The 18,655-nt window shown below is 37.7% G+C and overlaps 1 protein-coding gene across 11 annotated transcripts in view; it reads right to left on the minus strand.

Annotated features, from left to right (window-relative positions):
- LOC148114323 (uncharacterized) overlaps positions 1–18,655 on the minus strand; it is a 196,556-nt gene that overhangs the window by 141,307 nt on the left and 36,594 nt on the right. For 2 of the 11 annotated variants that reach the window (XR_015733995.1, XR_015734002.1), the window contains one exon: positions 16,080–16,212. The exons of 4 other annotated variants lie outside the window; for them this stretch is intronic. The gene's annotated coding sequence lies outside the window, so the exon portion shown is untranslated. 5 more of the 11 variants (XR_015733997.1, XR_015733998.1, XR_015734000.1 and 2 more) reach the window with 5 other exon arrangements.

Consider the following 18,655-nt stretch of genomic DNA (forward strand, 5'->3'; position numbering starts at 1 on the left):
GGGTGTCGGGCCGAGCCCCCTGCCCGCCGATGGACGTCCCCTGCCTGCGGATGGCCTCGCGGTCCACGGATCTGGTCCCGGTCGTTGGTCTGGTGAGTAATCCCATCACCCTTGGTGTCCCTTTTTCGTGGGTAGGCTCCTTAGGGGCTCTGGGTGGTCCTGGGTCCACGCGATGGTGGCTGGCTTCCCAGGGTGGGCGTCGGTACCGGCCCTCGTCGCGCTGGGGTCCCCTTTGCTTTTTGGCCTGGCACCGGGGTGTGTGGTCGGTATTTTCATTTTGTCCCCTAGGGCCGCGGCGATTAGTTCGATGGCTTTATTGACCTCGGGCTCGGTAGGCGAGTCTGTAGGTTTGGGTTTTGGACTTTTGTGTTTTTCGTAGTATTTTTGGTCGGTTGTTTTTGAGTAGGCCCCGATTCCCGCCATGGAATTTGAATCTCGGGAGTCTATTGGTGGATGGTCGGCCATCTTTGATGACGCCGCCTCCCAAGATGGCCGCCGTGAAAAGGGCGCGAAGTCTCCTTCGGCCTTTGTGGTAGGTTTTTGGTGGGGGAAATCTTCCCTTACCGGGTCTTCTTCGCTGTAATCGGATTCGTCTTCATCTTCCTCACTCGCTGCTTCGCAGCCTTTGATCAGGCTTCGGAGTTCCGCGATGAGGTCGTTGTTGCTTTGTGACGAATCTATCAGCTCGAGGAGTTTTCCTTTTAGATCGTGCATCTCTTCTTTTGAGGTTTCGTGTTTCGTCCACCCCTCGTTGCTCCTGGCCGGGGTGGATGGGTGGTGGAGTAGGCCGCTCTTCTCGGGTGCCTCTTCTTGTGTGGTTTCGGGTTGGGCAGATCGTTCTGCCATCTTCTTGGTGAATGCTCTGGTATTCACCCTGTCTGTTGTGGTCCTTTGCATGCTGTGGAGTATCAGGATTGGGCTATCCAACCATCCTCTGCTACCATTTTGTTAATTGTGTTCGAGGATCGTGCCCAATAACTCCATAGACAAGTTCGTATTAAATCAATTATTGTTTATTAATTATACATCTTATCATTACAGGTACAAATCTGGAACTGAAGTAGGACCGCATGGCTGACCCTTAAGTACCCCCAGGGTGTGGCTAAGGTAAGGAGGGGTTATTGGGTTAGGGTGGACCTTGGGGGCTGGCTTGTCCAGCCTCCCTGCTTCTAGCTCTGGATCAGAGGCAAGGCATTTATTCATGACATTTTCAAACAGATATCTAGCAACATTCTTAATTTTTCCAAAAGAAAGAAGAAAAGGAAAACCTCATAACAAATTCAAATCCTATCTCGTTATGTAATCAGTTCAATATAATATTACAATACATGTTTTGTTTAAAAGTAAATTTAAAATATTTGCTTTTTTCATCTTTATGTTTTAAGAAAATGTGTTGTAATACCATGAAATATACTGGCATTATTTCAGCAAAATGCATTGTGGAACATTTTCAAAACTGCTTCAAAAATCAGATAGCTCTGATTTTTCTTCTTCTATATACATCAGACCTTGCAATGCAAAAGACTCTTTCCAAAAAATCAATAACTTTTCACAGCCTGGGTTTATACATTGCAATAAGCCAAAATGGGCTTTGTTTGATTAGTGTTTTTATGTAATTAAATATTGATTTTAAAAATACACTGTCATTAACCAAACCAGGGCTTGGTATATATGAACCAGCATGGTTTTTGTTATTTTGATACAGTCTGTTATGTGAACCAAATCAATTGATAGTGAGTGAATCAGACTTAAGCAAACAATGTTTATCACCATATGTGATCAGAGCAAGACCCTTTATAATCTTTTATTTCTGGTAGATTTCATCTTTTAAATTCAACAAAATATCATAAAATTAATACCATATTAATTAGCCAAAAGTTCCAGGGGAAAAATCTACTCTGACCCTATTGGGGACATAAGATATGGTAACACTAATAATTGTTTAATGTAACAATACAATAATAGAATAGTTCAATAGAATTTCACTAGTAAATTTCCTATGTTCTTCTTCCTCATATTCAGAACTGAAGACGGACACCATACCCTCACATCATTAAAAAAATTGTATATTTTCTTTTGCTTTGTAATATGATGCCCACAGTAACCTGACTCAAAATGATGCTGAAAATGAAATGAAAGATGTATCTGTTAAAACACAATTGGAATTAAGAGGTCCAATATATTTGCATGTCTTATATGCATTCCTATATCTATAGAGCATGACTAAAATAGTTTAATTTATTCTGCTAGATTCTACAATCTGGATGGCTTCTAGAAGGTAGGAATGCATTTTTTATATCTTTCTGCTATCATTTGGATTTCTGCTGATCAGATCTGGTAGTTCTGGAATGAACAACATCCTGGTAATATTTTTCAAGTTTGCAGTTGCTGTGGGTACTGCAATCAAGTGGTAGAACTTGTCAAGATATGGCAGTCTGATTAACTTAGCCCTTTGCATTTGTTAAAATTCTGCTTACACTCTGATTTTCTTCCAGTGCTCCTATTGCAGGAAAGCAGCTTTGAAGCATAATAATCATAGCAGGTGGCAAGATAAAGGTAATTTTGGTTTAATTTTAAGAAAAATTAAACAGGGTCAGACTCAGGGAGTGTTCGAATGGGAGACTGCTGGGAAAGCCCAATACTGAGTACTGAAAAAAAAAAAAAAAAACCATGTGGACTGGCAGTAAGGCAAATATTCTAATATTTTGACAATACTTCTGTCTGAAATCTATCTTGTTATTCAGGCATTATTAATTCACAACTTTCCAGTAGTTTCTTATAATTCAAAATAAATGATTTTTTTTTCAGTTGGTTCAGTCTGAAAGCTTTCAATAATCAAATATATTGGAGTTGTACAGCAGGTGAAGGTGCTATCACTTGTAGTAGAGATGAACTGAAATGAGACAATGAAATGAGGGGTAGATTGCAAAAACAATATACAGAATGTTGCAGTGAAGAAGAGTTTTTAGGTAGGTGATGCAGGCAGCTGTCAATCTCTTCAAAAATGGACAGTGCAAAAACACTATGCAATTATTTCCTTATAGCCATACAAGAGGCAAACCATGCAAGATAGGACAGAAGAGCGGTTCTGAAGGACTAGAAGTGTAAGCTGAAAAACAATGGGGCAGAACATCATCCTTCCCTGTGGCTGCCAAGAAAATAACATGGACAATTGGTGCTGAGCTCCACTTAAGAGAGAGCCTTTCCTTTATTTACAACCTCCAGATTCTAACTCCCAATTTTCAAGCTAAGTGTGAGGAAGACAACCAAGACCATTTTTTCTTCACACAAAAACTCAGCACATGATGACTTAGAGGTATGTGGGAACTGCATTTACAATGGTGCCTGATTAGTTAATCCTCCCCCCCCTTTAAATCCCTCCTGCGAAGGAAAGGAGGGAGGGAGGAACGAAAGAAGGAAAGGGGGTAGGAGGAAAGAAGGGAGGGAGAAAGAAGGAAAAGAGGTTGGGAAGGTTTCTGATGCTCCCTGACACACAAGGAGACTCAGTGGGGAAACTTTTTGGAAGTTGGTCATTCTCCCACTGGTTTTTTTGCCCACCCATGTTTATTCTATTTTTTTGTTTAGGAAATATCTCTGAAACAACCCAACAGGATATAGGTTATCCAGTAGAGTAACAAGAATAATAGATTTGTAGAAGCCCTTGTCAATTTTATCTGTTTAAAAATAGAACAAAGACAAGACCATCTTTTGCTATTCCATCATGAATATCTAAAAAAAAAATAGATGGCAATGGAAGGGATTGATTAGTTAATGAAGAATGACAAATACAGTATGTGTGGATATAGAGACATAAATTAAATGGAATTTGCTATAATGTCATTCTGGATGAGCAAGTGAAAAAATACTTCATGCTCAAGAATAATAGAATAACAGAGTTGGAAGGAACATTGGAGATCTTCAAGTCCAACCCCCTGCTCAAGCAGGAAACTCTGTATTATTTCAGATAAATAGCTATCCAATGTTTTCTTTAAAATCTTCAATGGCAGATCACCCACAATTTCTGGAGAAAAACTGATCCATTAACTGTTAGAACAGTTCCATTAATTGTTAGAGCTGTTAATTGTTCTGTCAAGAAATTTTTCCTTATTTCTAGGTTGGTTCTTTTCTTGATCAGTTTCCATCCATTGATTCTTGTCCTGCCTTCAGGTGCTTTGGAGAATAGGTTGACCCCCATATTCTTTTTAGCAGCATCTCAAATATTGGAATACTGCTATCATGTCATCCAGGCATTCTTTTCTTTAGGCTAGACATACTCAATTCCTGCAACTGTTCAAATCCCACCAGGCTCAAGGTTACTCAGCCTTCTATCCTTTCAAAAGATAGGTAAAATGAGGACCCAGACTGTGGGGGCAATAAGCTGACTTTGTATAAATATACAAAAGTATGAAGGCTATTGCTTAATGCATTGTAAGCTGCCCTCAGTCTCCGGAGTCTCCGGAGAAGGGCGGCATATAAATTAAAAGCAAACAAAAAAAAACAAAAAACAACCCTGTTCATTTGTTTGAGCCTCCAGCCCCCTAATAATCTTTGCTACTCTTCTGTGAACTCTTTCTAGGGTCTCAATATCTCTTTCATATTATGGTGACCAAAACTGGATGCAATATTCCAAATGTGGTCTTACCAAGTCATTATAAAGCGGTATTAACATTTCATGAGGTCTTGATTCTATCGCTCTATTAATGCAACGTAGGACTGTGTTGGTTTCTTGGGCAGCTACAGCACATTGCTCGCTCACATTTAAGTGGTTGTCCGCTAGCATTCCTAGATCCTCTTCGCAGTTACTGCTTGTTTGCCAGGTGCCACCTATAAGATATCTGCATTTTATTTTTCTGGCCTAAGTTTAAAACTATACATTTCTCCCATTGAATTGCATATTGTTAGACGATAAATACTTCTAAAGAGATCTTTAGCAGAATACAGTGAAAAGCAAACTCCTGTTGTCCATGCATTTTCCTTTATGCCAAAACTGAATGAAACAACTGCTGTATATTGGTAGATACACATTCTAGAGTTTATTCAAACATAAGGAGGAAGAAGGATTCCTATGTAAGCCTATCTTTCATTTTTTGAAGAGATGGGGAAAAGAGATAGAAGCTAGACTCTGCCATTTAGCAGCAAAATAGATAGCTAATATTTGTTGAAATGCTTCATTAAGATACCCATCTTGCATAAACATGCATATTTCATTCATCATTAAATAATCTTGTAGTTTATTGCATGTATTTATTATTTCAATTTGGATTCCACCTTTCCACCCATAGGGCACTTAAGGATGTAATTTTGTTATATTGCCTTTATGCATTGAAATATTGGTGGCAGTTCATATATGGTTTTTGCTTCCACGACATGTCTATGCATTTCCATGAAAAAATTAATTTGCAAATTGTGCAGTCTAACAGCAGTCCCAATGTGCTAAGCATCTGGAAATGTGTCACTGCAATCATTCAAATGATTTTTGCCTACAATCTGGTTGATATGTTGGTCAAACAAACTTTGCGTTGAGGATAATTCAACAACAGCATACATATTAAGCAATCTACCAAGTCTTAGAGTGAGAGTATCTTCTTCCTATATATGTCTACGCAACAGTTTTTGTTTTGAAGTTGCTAATATATTAAATCAGAATTGTGGTAAAACATAGGAAATGTGGAGCGTCTCAGACAATTATATCACAGACACAGCAACCTTGGATTTGCACATATATCCTGTACATAGTCATTTGTATACAAGTCAGAAAGCAGGTGATCAAAAGAAAGTGAATTACAACTGTCATATGCACTATATGCATCTCCCATCTCTAGCCCACACACATACAAAAAAATTAAATAAATACACATTTGAAAATAAAATATATATATCAGAATCCATTCAACACTTATATTTTTCAAAACAGTGAACAACTTGGAATTTTGAGCACAAATCAAAATGGCTTTTGTAAATCGCTACTACCATAGGCAAGGCCACTCAGAAAATGCAAGGGAAACTTTTGAGAATGTTTTCTGATTCCTTCTTGGCTTTTTCCAAGTTATTTCTTACTACTACCAGATTTATTTGGAAGGTTTCCTAGGCAGATGGCCAACTTCCAAAAAAAGCACTGAACTACAGCTAGCCATATTTTTAATTTTCTAAGAATGTGATGAGGCATGTGTTGCATCCGGAGGAGTGTTTGCAAATAATATAAATAAAATAATATATTTAAGAAAAAGACAGCAGGAAGCCAGGCAAGTAGGCAAGTAGTATTAGGGATAGTCCTGTTCTTTTTCCTAAAGGACTGTGTGTGTGTGTGTGTGTGTGTGTGTGTGTAGTTAATATTTTGGGTTTCTTCCCGTGTAATTGTGGATATATCCCTAAAAGGGTAGAAGCGACGTTTCGACAGAATCCCATCTGCCATCATCAGGCTTATGTCAGTAGTCTTTTGCACTAACTGCCATTGGTATTTCAAATCTGGTGCTGGTATTCTGGGATGGCTCCACCTTTTCATTCTGATTGGTTGGGAGTCCCAGTATGTGTTTATTGGCTTGGCTTTTCTCCACTAGATGGCAGGGCTTCATCTTTGTGGCTGGTTTGAATATGATTTGGTTGGGATTTTTTTGATTAATGTTTGGTCTATGTTTTATATATGGTGTTAAGATTCGTCTATCCATGAGAGCAGGTTTCCAAATAGTAGGCAGACGTGAAGTGTCATCCCGTTTATTTATGCAATATGGTCTTTTTTCTATTTCAATTGCTTCTCTGATTATCCTGCCATTGAGATGTTCTATTTTTGCAACTGTTTTTGTTTTATTAAAATTAATATTGTGTCCTGTTGTATTTATGTGTTGAACTAATGATGATGTGTGTTCTTGCTTTTGTATTGAGTTTTTGTGTTCCTCGATGCGCACACTCATTCTTCTGTTGGTCTGTCCAATGTATGTTGATGGGCAGGAAGCACATGGGATTTCGTATATGCCTTGATCTTCTAATTCTATTTTGTCTTTGGGGTTTCTCAGAATGGACGATATCTTTCTATCTGTGCAAAATATGGTTTTGATGTTGTGTTTATGTACTTTGCTAATTTTATCTGTTGTTCCCCTTATATAGGGCAAGATGGCTTTCCCATTGTTTTGTTCCTCTTGTTGTTTTTTATTCTGTCTTGGTGTTGTATGTTTGATCATATTGATGACTTTATTTCTACAGAACCCATTTGATGTCAGTACATTAGTTAGTGTATATAATTCTGTTTGTAAATGTGCTTCATCAGCCAGACGTTTAGTTCTTGTGGTTAATGTTTTGGCAACAGAGTTTATTTGTGCTGGATGGTGGTGTGATTTGGCGTTGAGATAGCGGTTCGTATGTGTCTTCTTTTGATAGATGGTATGTCCTAAGGTGCCATCAGATTTTTTATAAATTAATACATCGAGGAAAGGTAACTGGTTTTCTGATTCTATCTCCATGGTGAACTTTATTTTGGGATGGAGGCTGTTCAAATATACTAAGAAGTTTTCCAATTTATCTCTTCCATGTGGCCAGATCACAAAGTTGTCATCAACGTATCTGAGCCATTATTTTGGTTTGTTAACAGTTTTTTCTAAGGCATTGGATTCGAATTCTTCCATGAAAAGATTAGCGATGACTGGTGATAATGATGATCCCATTGGTGCACCTTCTACTTGTTTATATCTCTGTCCTCTGTGTATGAAATATGTGTTGGATAAACAATGTTCTGTTAAGTTTGTGATATGTTTTGGTAGTTGATATTTGTTTTTAATTGATGACAGGGCTTCTTTGACAGGTATTTGTGTGAATAGTGATACAACATCAAAGCTTACAAGAAGGTCATTTTCTTTTATGTGTTGCTTTTTTATTATTTGTATGAAATGGTATGAGTTCTGTACATATGAAGCAGCAGATTCTGCGTAAGGTTGAAGATGTTTTGCTAAGTATCTGGCTAGATTTTGTAAAGGTGAGCCTATGGAACTTACTATGGGTCTGAGAGGTATTCCATCTTTGTGTATTTTTGGGAGGTCATACAGTTTTGGGCATTTTGATGATTTTTCTCTGGGAATAATTTTTTGTTGGATTTCTTTACTTATAGTACTTGATTTTATCTTTATCTTCGTGGTTTTTTCTAGATATGTTGTTGGGTCTGTGTTTATGGGTTTATATGTGGCGTCTTGAAGTAAGTCAGACAGTTTCTTTTCATAGTCCACTGTGTTCATTACTACTGTTGCATTGCCTTTATCTGCTGGTAATATCATTATGCTACTATCGTTTTTTAAAACTTGCAGTGCTTTTTGTTCTTCTTTTGATAAGTTGCTTTTAGGTGGTTTACTAGTACATAGAATGTTGGTGACGTCATGTCTGACTTTATCAGCATCATCAGCACTGAGTTTCTTTAGGCTGGTTTCAACTTCGCATATGATGGTTTCTATTGGAATTTTATTGGGTGCCACTGCAAAATTAAAGCCCTTTGCTAAGACATTTGTTTCTGCTGTTGTTAGTTTTCTATCGGAAGCATTGTATACTACTTGTTTTAAATGATGTTGTGTTGTGGTTGGAGGTTTTTTATGTTCTAATTTCTTAAGTTTCTTTAAATGTCTGTAAGTTTTATGAGTGGTTTCTATTTCAGATCTCCAGGTGGCAAGCTGTTTTATTTTGTCCCATAATATGGGGTGAATAATATTGCTTATCTTTAAGTATGAAGCTAATAGATCCTTGTTTACTTGATCCAATAGGAATCTTTTGCTATGGATTTCATTTCTAAGTAATGCCATTTCAGTTCTTTTAAGAATACGTTGGATAGATGTTGTGTGGGTATGGAATTTCAATTTAAAGCAAGATGGTATTATATTTTGGTCATGACATTGACATAAAAATGTTAAATCACACAGTATTCGAGATCTTTTTATCTCTAACTTCTCATAAGTTCTGGTAAGTTTATACATCTCCTCCCCGGACAGGTTTGATATTTGTTTATGTAAGTTTTCACGGGTATGTATGTGTGTATAGTTAATATTTCGGGTTTCTTCCCGTGTAATTGTGGATATATCTCTAAAAGGGTAGAAGCGATGTTTCGACAGAATCCCATCTGCCATCATCAGGCTTATGTCAGTAGTCTTTTGCACTAACTGCCGTTGGTATTTCAAATCTGGTGCTGGTATTCTGGGATGGCTCCACCTTTTCATTCTGATTGGTTGGGAGTCCCAGTATGTGTTTATTGTCTTGGCTTCAGGTGTATGGTCGGTTTTTCTCCACTAGGTGGCAGGGCTTCATCTTTGTGGCTGGTTTGAATATGATTTGGTTGGGATTTTTTTGATTAATGTTTGGTCTATGTTTTATATATGATGTTAAGATTCGTCTATCTATGAGAGCAGGTTTCCAAATAGTAGGCAGACTATATATATATGTAGGTCTTTGGTTATTCGTCATTCGTCATCTTCAGGCTGGTGTTTTCGGCTTCGTGCTTCTAGGAGCAATGTGTATGATCGCAGCTGTTCCTTCCTTTTAACTGCCAGTGGGGGTGTGAACTGATTGGGTGGGAGCTTGGCTGTGTTGTCGATGTCATATCCCTCTTCACCCAAGTGCCAATCAAAGAAGCCTTGACAGCTATCCAGAACAAATATAACCCCCACAAGCACATCCTAGATCTGACCAACCACTGCCTATCCAACACATACTTCATCTATAATGGACAAAAATACAAACAAATAGAAGGAGCACCCATGGGATCACCCCTCTCACCTGTCATTGCGAACCTCTACATGGAACACTTAGAAACCCAAGCTCTAGAAAAAGCTGATCACAAACCCAAACTCTGGCTTAGATATGTAGATGACACCTTCATAATCTGGCCACATGGGAAACAAAAACTGGACAACTTCCTCACATACCTCAACAGCCTACACCTCAAAATACATTTTACTATGGAAACAGAAGCGAACAACCAACTTCCCTTCCTGGATGTCTTAGTCTACAAAAAATCCAATGGCTCCCTAGGACACACGATCTACCAGAAGAAAACACACAAACCGCTATCTGCACGCACTCTCACACCACCACCCAGCACAGATCAACTCCATAGCCAAGACACTCATCTCCAGAACAAAACGCTTAGCTGACAAACAACACCTAAAAACCGAACTACACACTCTCACTAACATACTAACATCCAACGGATTCCAAAGAAATAAGATTACCAACCTAATCCAAAAAGAAACCCCCACTAAGATCCAAGACAGAGAACAAGAAAACGGCAAAGCCCTCCTCCCATACATAAAAGGCACCACAGACAAAATCAGCAAGATCCTCCACAAACACAACATCAAGACAGCATTCTGCACAAACCAAAAAATATCCACCATCCTAAGAAACCCCAAAGACAAAATTGAGTTAGAAAATCAAGGAGTATATGAAATCCCATGCACCGCCTGCCCCACCACATACATCAGAAAAACCAACAGAAGAATAAGCGCATGCATTGAAGAACACAAGAACTCAGTCAGAAAAGAAGAACCAACTTCTTCCCTGGTCCAACACCTCAAAGCCACAGGACATGATATTGACTTTAAAAAGACCAGAACTATCGCCAAAACTGAACACTTTAACAACAGAATAATCAGAGAAGCCATCGAGATAGAAAAATGTCCACACAGCATGAATAAACGAGATGATACCTCCCACCTACCAGCCATTTGGAAACCCGCCCTTATTGACAAACGAGTCCCTAACACAAAGAATGACACCAGACCCACACTCACGAGAGCCACACAGGATGTAACCACCACACATCCACGCAGAAAGCAGACTCAAACCCACACTGATGATGAGGCACGACCACGGACCAGAAGCCAAACCATAGCTGCATCATTAGCCACTTTAAACCCCTCCAATCCATACATGAAGCAGACTGACACCCACCATGAAGAGGTGGCACGGCCATGAACAGGAAGCCAAACAGCAGCAACACAGCTCATCTGCTCAGATCCCCCTGCTACTCAGACTAACCCAAGCACAACCAAGCCCCCACCTAAACAGAACACACACCCATCCAATCAGAGCACAGCCAACACCCCATCCAATCAGAGCACAGCCAAACCCCCAACCAATCAGAACACACCTCCACCCAATCAGAACATAGCCAAGCTCCCACCCAATCAGTTCACACCCCCACTGGCAGTTAAAAGGAAGAAACAGCTGTGATCACACACATTGCTCCTAGAAGCACGAAGCCGAGAACACCAGCCTGAAGATGACGAATGAGACTTCGTCGAAACGTTGCCAAGACACCTCCAATTTTACGTGGGAGAAAACCCGAATAACCAAAGACCTACATACAAACACCCGCAAAAACCTCAGAAAACATGTGTGTGTGTGTGTGTGTGTGTGTGTGTGTGTGTGTGTGTGTGTATGTATAAGTATATGTATATGTACATATATTATATCATTTTGTTTGCATATGTTTGCTTTTCTTTTATCATTGGAATGTAATTTCCAAATACACTGGTTCTGTAATGTAATACATGAGGATTTGCATCTATTTTAAAATAATGCTAAAGGTGAGTGCAAGGTAGGGGTATCTTGAAAGTGGACTTTAGTATTTCTTAAACTTGATTTAGGCTTCCCATAACTGTGTGTAGACTTTGATATGTACCTATGTTGCAAAAGAATGAATGGCTAAGCATAGGTTGAAGATAATTGCAGATGGATCAATGAACGTACTTCCCGTATCTGAGTTACATGTGTGGAGATGTGTGTCCTGCATGCTGTTTGATTGATCCAACTTTCTGCTGAGAAGTGCACAGAAGGCAAAACACATTGTTGTTTCAGCACCCCTTAGCTAACACTAACATTTGCAAAAAGTAGAAATGCAACAGCCATGCAATCCTCTCAGAACGACAGACACATATGTTCCTTGATGTGACTGAGGCAGAAGTCTACATCACATCTTACTAACCACATAGAGGCATCCATAGAGGGGATTCAACAATGTCAAAATGGTAATCAGGATGCTGTGATCAAAATCCCAGTTGTGCAACCAAGCAAATAGTACACATTTACATGTAAAAAGGACTGGACTTTGATTATACAGTCATGGCCACCATCTTGAGATGCTCCTTCAATTACAACAATTTCCAGGAGTCAATACAATGTGAACAAGATGTCTAGAAAGAGCATGTATATCTCTTGTGGAAAGATTTTTCAGAAAAGGTTGCTGGATCCAAACTCTACTGAGTTTGTAAGAGACAAATGAATAGCCTCCTGATGGTTTCTATTTCTAAATGAAGCTGCTCATTTCAGTGTAAGAACTTAGCACTCTTGTTACACTGCCAGACTAGAAAGTCAGGTTGTCAATGTGAGCAATTTTGTTAATGTCCTTTATGTTCCTCTTGAGAAGCAGGATGCCAGTAGGAGTTTCAGAGCAGGATTAATTTAACCCTTTCTATTTCCATCATTTTTGAATTTGGCGTGGTACTCCAGATTTTTTTCTACTTTGGGGACTAAAATACAGGGGCCCTATTACATAGGTACTGTGGAAAAGTTGACATTTGTATTGAAAAATGGCAGCATGGGAAGAACTTACAGTGTTTCAATTTCACTTCATTATAACTGGTATGGCTGCTTTCCAAATGACAACTATGGGAAATTGTTCATGTGTCACCTATCCTTTTTCCAATTTGGTAATGAAACTTATATAAGAAGGTGGTCCCAGCAGTCTCCCATCTGAAGATTAATGAAGCTTGCACCTTCTCATTTAAACAAAGGTATTCTGCTGGGTATTTGCTGAATGATCACTGACTGATCTGACCACCAAATCCTGAGCATCATCTACTTTGAAAAATAGATTTATTCCCTGTTTCAGTATGGTACATAACATCAGGACATGAAAGTTTTAGTGTTGAAATCATTCTGGTTAGCCGCAGTTCAAGAATACTTGTCTATGCATTCAACTGCATTTGAAGTATAAGCTGAAGGAATACATCTAACAGCCCAACTGCACTTCACAAATCACTTTGGGACTGTTTAAAATATTTTTTTCGTGTTATAAATATAAGTTCGTTTGCCTGTTCCAAAATTTATATTCCAGTCCAGTTTACATCTTACACTCATTCAGCATGGGTGTAAAAACAAACAAACCAGAAGACATAAACTGGATTTTCATTTAGCAACTGTCTGACAGGTAATGAAAAAACTAACAGCTGTTGTTTTTTGAGTTCTGTTTGAAAGTCCCATTCAAATGATTCAAGGGATGCAAATTTGTTAGAGGTGCAAGGGATATTTGTTTTACTTATAGAATCATTTCATATAAGATGATCTTCTATCTTTGACTGTTTAGCAGGCTGTGATGAAGAGAGAGCCTGGATGGATGCCATGCCATGTCGTTTCTTTTATTCATTTCCCCAAATAGTTCGAATCCACTAAGAATCATTTACTTGCATCTTTTGCCTCCACGTTTTATCTTGCCTGAAAAAGTTATGATTAAATTTATAAACAGTCTAAAAAATCTAGTAAAAATCTAATATTTATACTGTACTTGAGTAACTTATTTTAATTGAAAATTAATTAAAAGGAAACAAAAATAGTTAAACTATACTATTAAAAAAAAACAAAATTAAAATGGCAGGGAAAACATATGTTGCTGGACTGATGCCTTAACTCCAGTTATGTGAACTTTGCCAGATTTGCTAGTGAATTGTGAGAAACATGAAAACCTTCCAGCCCTGCAAACAGTTTATGATATTAAAGAATAGCCTCCGTTATTTAAGCAAACATTCTCTTATGATAGGGAGATACTTCTAGTATTGGTTTGAATTGAACCCTACTGATCCTCTGACCCTGACTAGATATTTACCATCTCCTTAAAGCCAAATATTGCAGCCCAATTAAAAGATGGGGAGGGCGGAAGCAAGATGGGGGGGAGGTGGGATCTGTTGTCAATCACATCCATTGGGATGCTTCCCCATTAGAGTTCCAAGCTAACTGGCAAAACTAGTTTTTAGGCTCTTATGGATTTATTTTTATGGATCTTATTTTTAAAATATTATATCCTTTCACAGCAAAGTTTTCTTAGGGTAATTTAAAAGATTGTACTTCATTATTTTTTTAAAAAAAACTGCTATTGAAATACAGTCCATAATGACTGAGTTCACACATCAGATTAAGCAGAAACAAACCAAACACATTAAAGCCTATAAAGATTCGGTCACACAGTCTTTAGTTACTATGCTGGGCTTTTTTTTCTTTGTCCATAGATATTATCTACCTTGCTTTCATATTGCCTTTGAGTTATATCACAAATTCCTTCCCTAATTCTGAGGCTGGTGACATCACTTGCAACATGATATCACTGCACACATGATGCAAATTATATAATTTGCATAATGACATCATGAAACATATGGCACCATTATAGTTTGTGATGGATGCCTATATAATAATTCATTTTAATATTTACAGAAATTGCCATTCTGGCATTAGGACTTTCAACATCAGGTGGATAATTTAATATATACATAGCAGTCACATATTTGGTTTCAAAATCTGATTCTGCAAAAGCTATTTATGTGTCACCAAATTTTGAACAGGAATACAGAATTTAAAGAAAACAGATAATTCTACTTACTGGCAGAATTCCCATAGTATTATTACAGTAAATGGATCAATGCAAAAGTAATACACTTGGCAGAGGCTCATTCATAACTCTACTTAAGAGCTGCATTAAAAACAAGAAAGTATGCAATCTCTCCATATCAGAAACAAAAACTACAAAGTCACAGAACTGCCAATTTCTTGTTGCAATAAATTGTTTATTTTATTTAATACATTTATAACTGGCTACATCTAAACATAGGTCAGACTGAGCAAAGGGCTGAAATTTAAAATTTTCAAACTTCCAGATATGCACCAATGTATATTTAAATAATGACTGTATCTCTGAATGGAATGCAAGGATAGAACTCTCGAGTTTCACATTCATGTAGAATGTGCAGAAACATGCATCTGTATGCATGTTTCTATTGATAAGAAGGAAATAAATTTGTCCTACTAAAAAACTCTATGATATTTGAACTAAATATGCACCATAGTTAATATGATTACCCTGAAGCCTCCACCATCCTATAAACACAACATATCTTGGAAATCCTAAGGAACTCCCACACTGAAAGACAGTACAAAAAACCCTGTATGAACACTTCGTTAAATGCAGAGATTTAACCCTGCTGTTTTGCTCCTAATCATTATTAATTGCTTCCAGTGGTGGACATTAATTTCCCTATTGCAGCAACATGCATCTTGAGTTTGGGCATATCCTAATATATCAAGTGGGACAGGTGATATAATTCAGCAGGTCACAGCTGGAAAGAAGACAGCCACCCACATGCAGGCAGTCTGTCAGCCTTGGTTACACGGCCAATACCACTGCAGCTTCCATAGCAACATGGTACACTCCTCTCTAGGGATAACTCTAAGAAGAAGTACAACTATTTGGCTCATCTGTGTTAATCTGTTATTGTCTTAGTGATGATAAGAACTCTTTTCATCCAGCCTTTCTTGGAACTGTTTGGAAAGAAAGAAATTAAAGACATGTATTCTTGGAAATCACCGTTAAGTAGTACTGACTGACTTTATTAGGGTATGGGGAAAATACATCCTTGAGAAAACTGAAAGTTTTCAGTAGATTGACAGGTTGGGGGACCATACTAGTGTTGTGCTAAACATTTGTTCTCCAACCATTGCTATTGAGATTCATGGCAAAATAAGTTATTCCCACATGTTTTTCAAATTCTCAAAGTGCATCTGCTAGAAAATATCAGAATGATATCCCATGCGTCATGATGACATTGAACTGTTAACATTAGAAACTGTTCATCGGTCACAGAGGCAACAACACAAAATTTGTAATTTGCAGAATGGGGACATGGTAGACATAACATCTTATAACAACATGGGAATCTTTACCAATATGTAATTTATCTTGCATGTAGATAAACATGTGTAAGTGCCTGGTTTTCACTGTATAGTAATCTCACCAACAATATGTAGCCCATTGAGCTTTCCTTGCTTCCAATAAAATCTTAAACGAAGAAGAGAAGACATCTTCTGTTATACTTTGTTTTCAATGTTCAGAAAGCACAAGCAGTCATGATAATTCCCAAGATTTTGTATCCATCTTTTTATGAACTTGCCAGAATGGCTCTGGTGATATTCAGCTGCCTTGGGGTTTATGCAAGCAGAAAAGTCAGACATGTAATTAAAATAAGATTTTAAAAGTTAGAAATGTAATTTTGTGTTTTAAGTCTATACAGTATATCCTGGAGCATAGTTGTAACATATGACTGCCACAAGATAATAAATGTGATTTTAAAAAATGCAGAATATCCTGAATGAAAGCTGTACTTATTGCTTAGTTTTTATAGAAATAACTCATTTTAAAAAGCAGTATTGAATCAAAGAAATGAAATAATTTTATAGTAACTTTTTATAAGCACAGATCCTAGGCTGTTTGTGTGTGTGTGTATATGTGTGTATATACAATCAAGCAATATTGTTTAAAACTGTAAAACTCTTAAAGGGCAAACACTATCCAAAAGTGCATTGACAAAAGTATCCATTTATGGAGAAGTCACAAATGGTTGTTGCAACTTCTAATGCACATTAAAAGGGCATGCCTTCAATTGGGTAGCCACCATCTTGATATTTTTCACTCTCCCCCTGTGAGTGATATTGTGCAATAGTATTAGTCAACTCAAAGTCTTAAACCTTAAGTGGGTGGTAGAAAGCTACACATCTCACTATCATTATTTGTAACCTAAAAATGTTTTTACCAGCAGAATGTGCATTTTAATAATGGGGATAGGTAGGTGTAGGTAGGTGAATAGATGGATGGATGATGGATGGATGATAGATAGACAGACAGACAGAGATAGACGGACTATAGATAGACAATATGATGTATAGATGTTTATTGCTTTTTAGTATTCTGATTTTTTTAAAAAAAATAATTCATCAATCTATAACTAACATCTTTCTCTTTCCATCTTATTGCCTCATTCCTCTGCCTATTTTTTATATGAGGAAAAGAAGGATTTATATTTTTGAATTTTTAAAAAGGTCAAAATCAGTTGCTTTATTTTATTCCCATCCAAATTATTTCTTACCAGGCTCCATGAATTCTAATTAGATCCTCAAAGTTATCGTCAGCTCTTATAGAAAGACTTTTTCTCCCACTGAGAAAACATACTGTCAAAGCAAATTATCTAGCAATGTACAGTGGAGCTTACATTAGCACCACCTCATTCTGGATTTTTTTTCACTCTTTTCCATAGAATCATCAACTTTTCAAGGTCCTCAGGGGTAATTTAATCCAAACCCTACAGCAACATGTTTTACTAAACTCAAATAATCCTGAAAAAATTTATCTGTTAATTTACAAATGTTCACAAGATAATGTATTCCACTGTAATTAAAAATAAAATATGTAGGTGTATACACACACATAGACACACACACACACACACACACACACACAGAGAGAGAGAGAGAGAGAGAGAGAGAGAGAGAGAGAGAGAGAGAGAGAGAGAGAGAGAGAGAGAGAGAGAGAGATTCACATGGAGACACTCTACCCAACATTTTACTTTATGGCAACAATACTCCTTCGGAAGATACAATTTTTCGAAGGGAAACAGATTCAATTGAATTTTGTCAAAATTTTGCATTTTTATTTTGCATCATTGCGTTTCTTCAGAGGAAGTCACCTTAATCTAAAGCTACCATGAGTATGATCAGCTTAAACAAACAGACAAACCTATCCCAACAATTCATGACCATCATTTATTCTGGAGAAGAGTTTCTGTGGGATCTCAATTATGCAAAGAATGGCTAAAGATCATAGACATTTTATCTTTGAACATGCATAGGCAAAGAGGTTAAGAACCGACTGCATGGCCCACTTCATTGGCCACTTTCAACTCCTCAAAGCTTCAGGAAATGGCTGAAGAAGATTGGCTTTTTGCTATGGAGTGCTTGAGTTAGATTTTCTTGGCAATGAACCAGACATTGGCCTCAAGCAGTAGAACATGCAGAACTGATTCAGGGAAAAGAGCAAGTTTTACTTCCCAAAATAAGGCTATAATGCAGGGGTGTCAAACCGGCAGTCCATGGGCTGGATGCATCATGCTCAGACCATGCCCACCCCAACATTGCAAAGGGGAAAAACATCATGGAATGTCATATGATAGCAACTTGACACAACGAGTTTGACATCCATGCTGTTATGCTTAAAGTGCAAAAATCTGAGTAATCACTTGAATGCAATAATGATATGAGTTTTGGGACTAAGCAGAATTTTTTTACATATAAAATATAAGCACTGCTACTGCATCATGACCCTCTCTAGGATTTCCTTTGATACTTTTCACTGTTTTTCTGCTTTTCATTACCTACCAATTAAGATGAAGAAGAAATTGTCTAATGTGTCACATGTGCATGGGAGGGAGGGAGGGAGGGAGGGAGGGAGGGAAGGAAGGAAGGAAGGAAGGAAGGAAGGAAGGAAGGAAGGAAGGAAGGAAGGAAGGAAAGAAAAGTCTCCCAATGCTCATGCCTGTGATGAGCTAGTTTGGTGAAGAGGTGCTTTTCCTGTAGTGCTTGAGTTACATAT

The sequence above is a fragment of the Pantherophis guttatus genome, chromosome 4, assembly GCF_059756535.1.
Source record: "Pantherophis guttatus breed Tessera chromosome 4, ASM5975653v1, whole genome shotgun sequence".
Classification (NCBI taxonomy): domain Eukaryota; kingdom Metazoa; phylum Chordata; class Lepidosauria; order Squamata; family Colubridae; genus Pantherophis; species Pantherophis guttatus.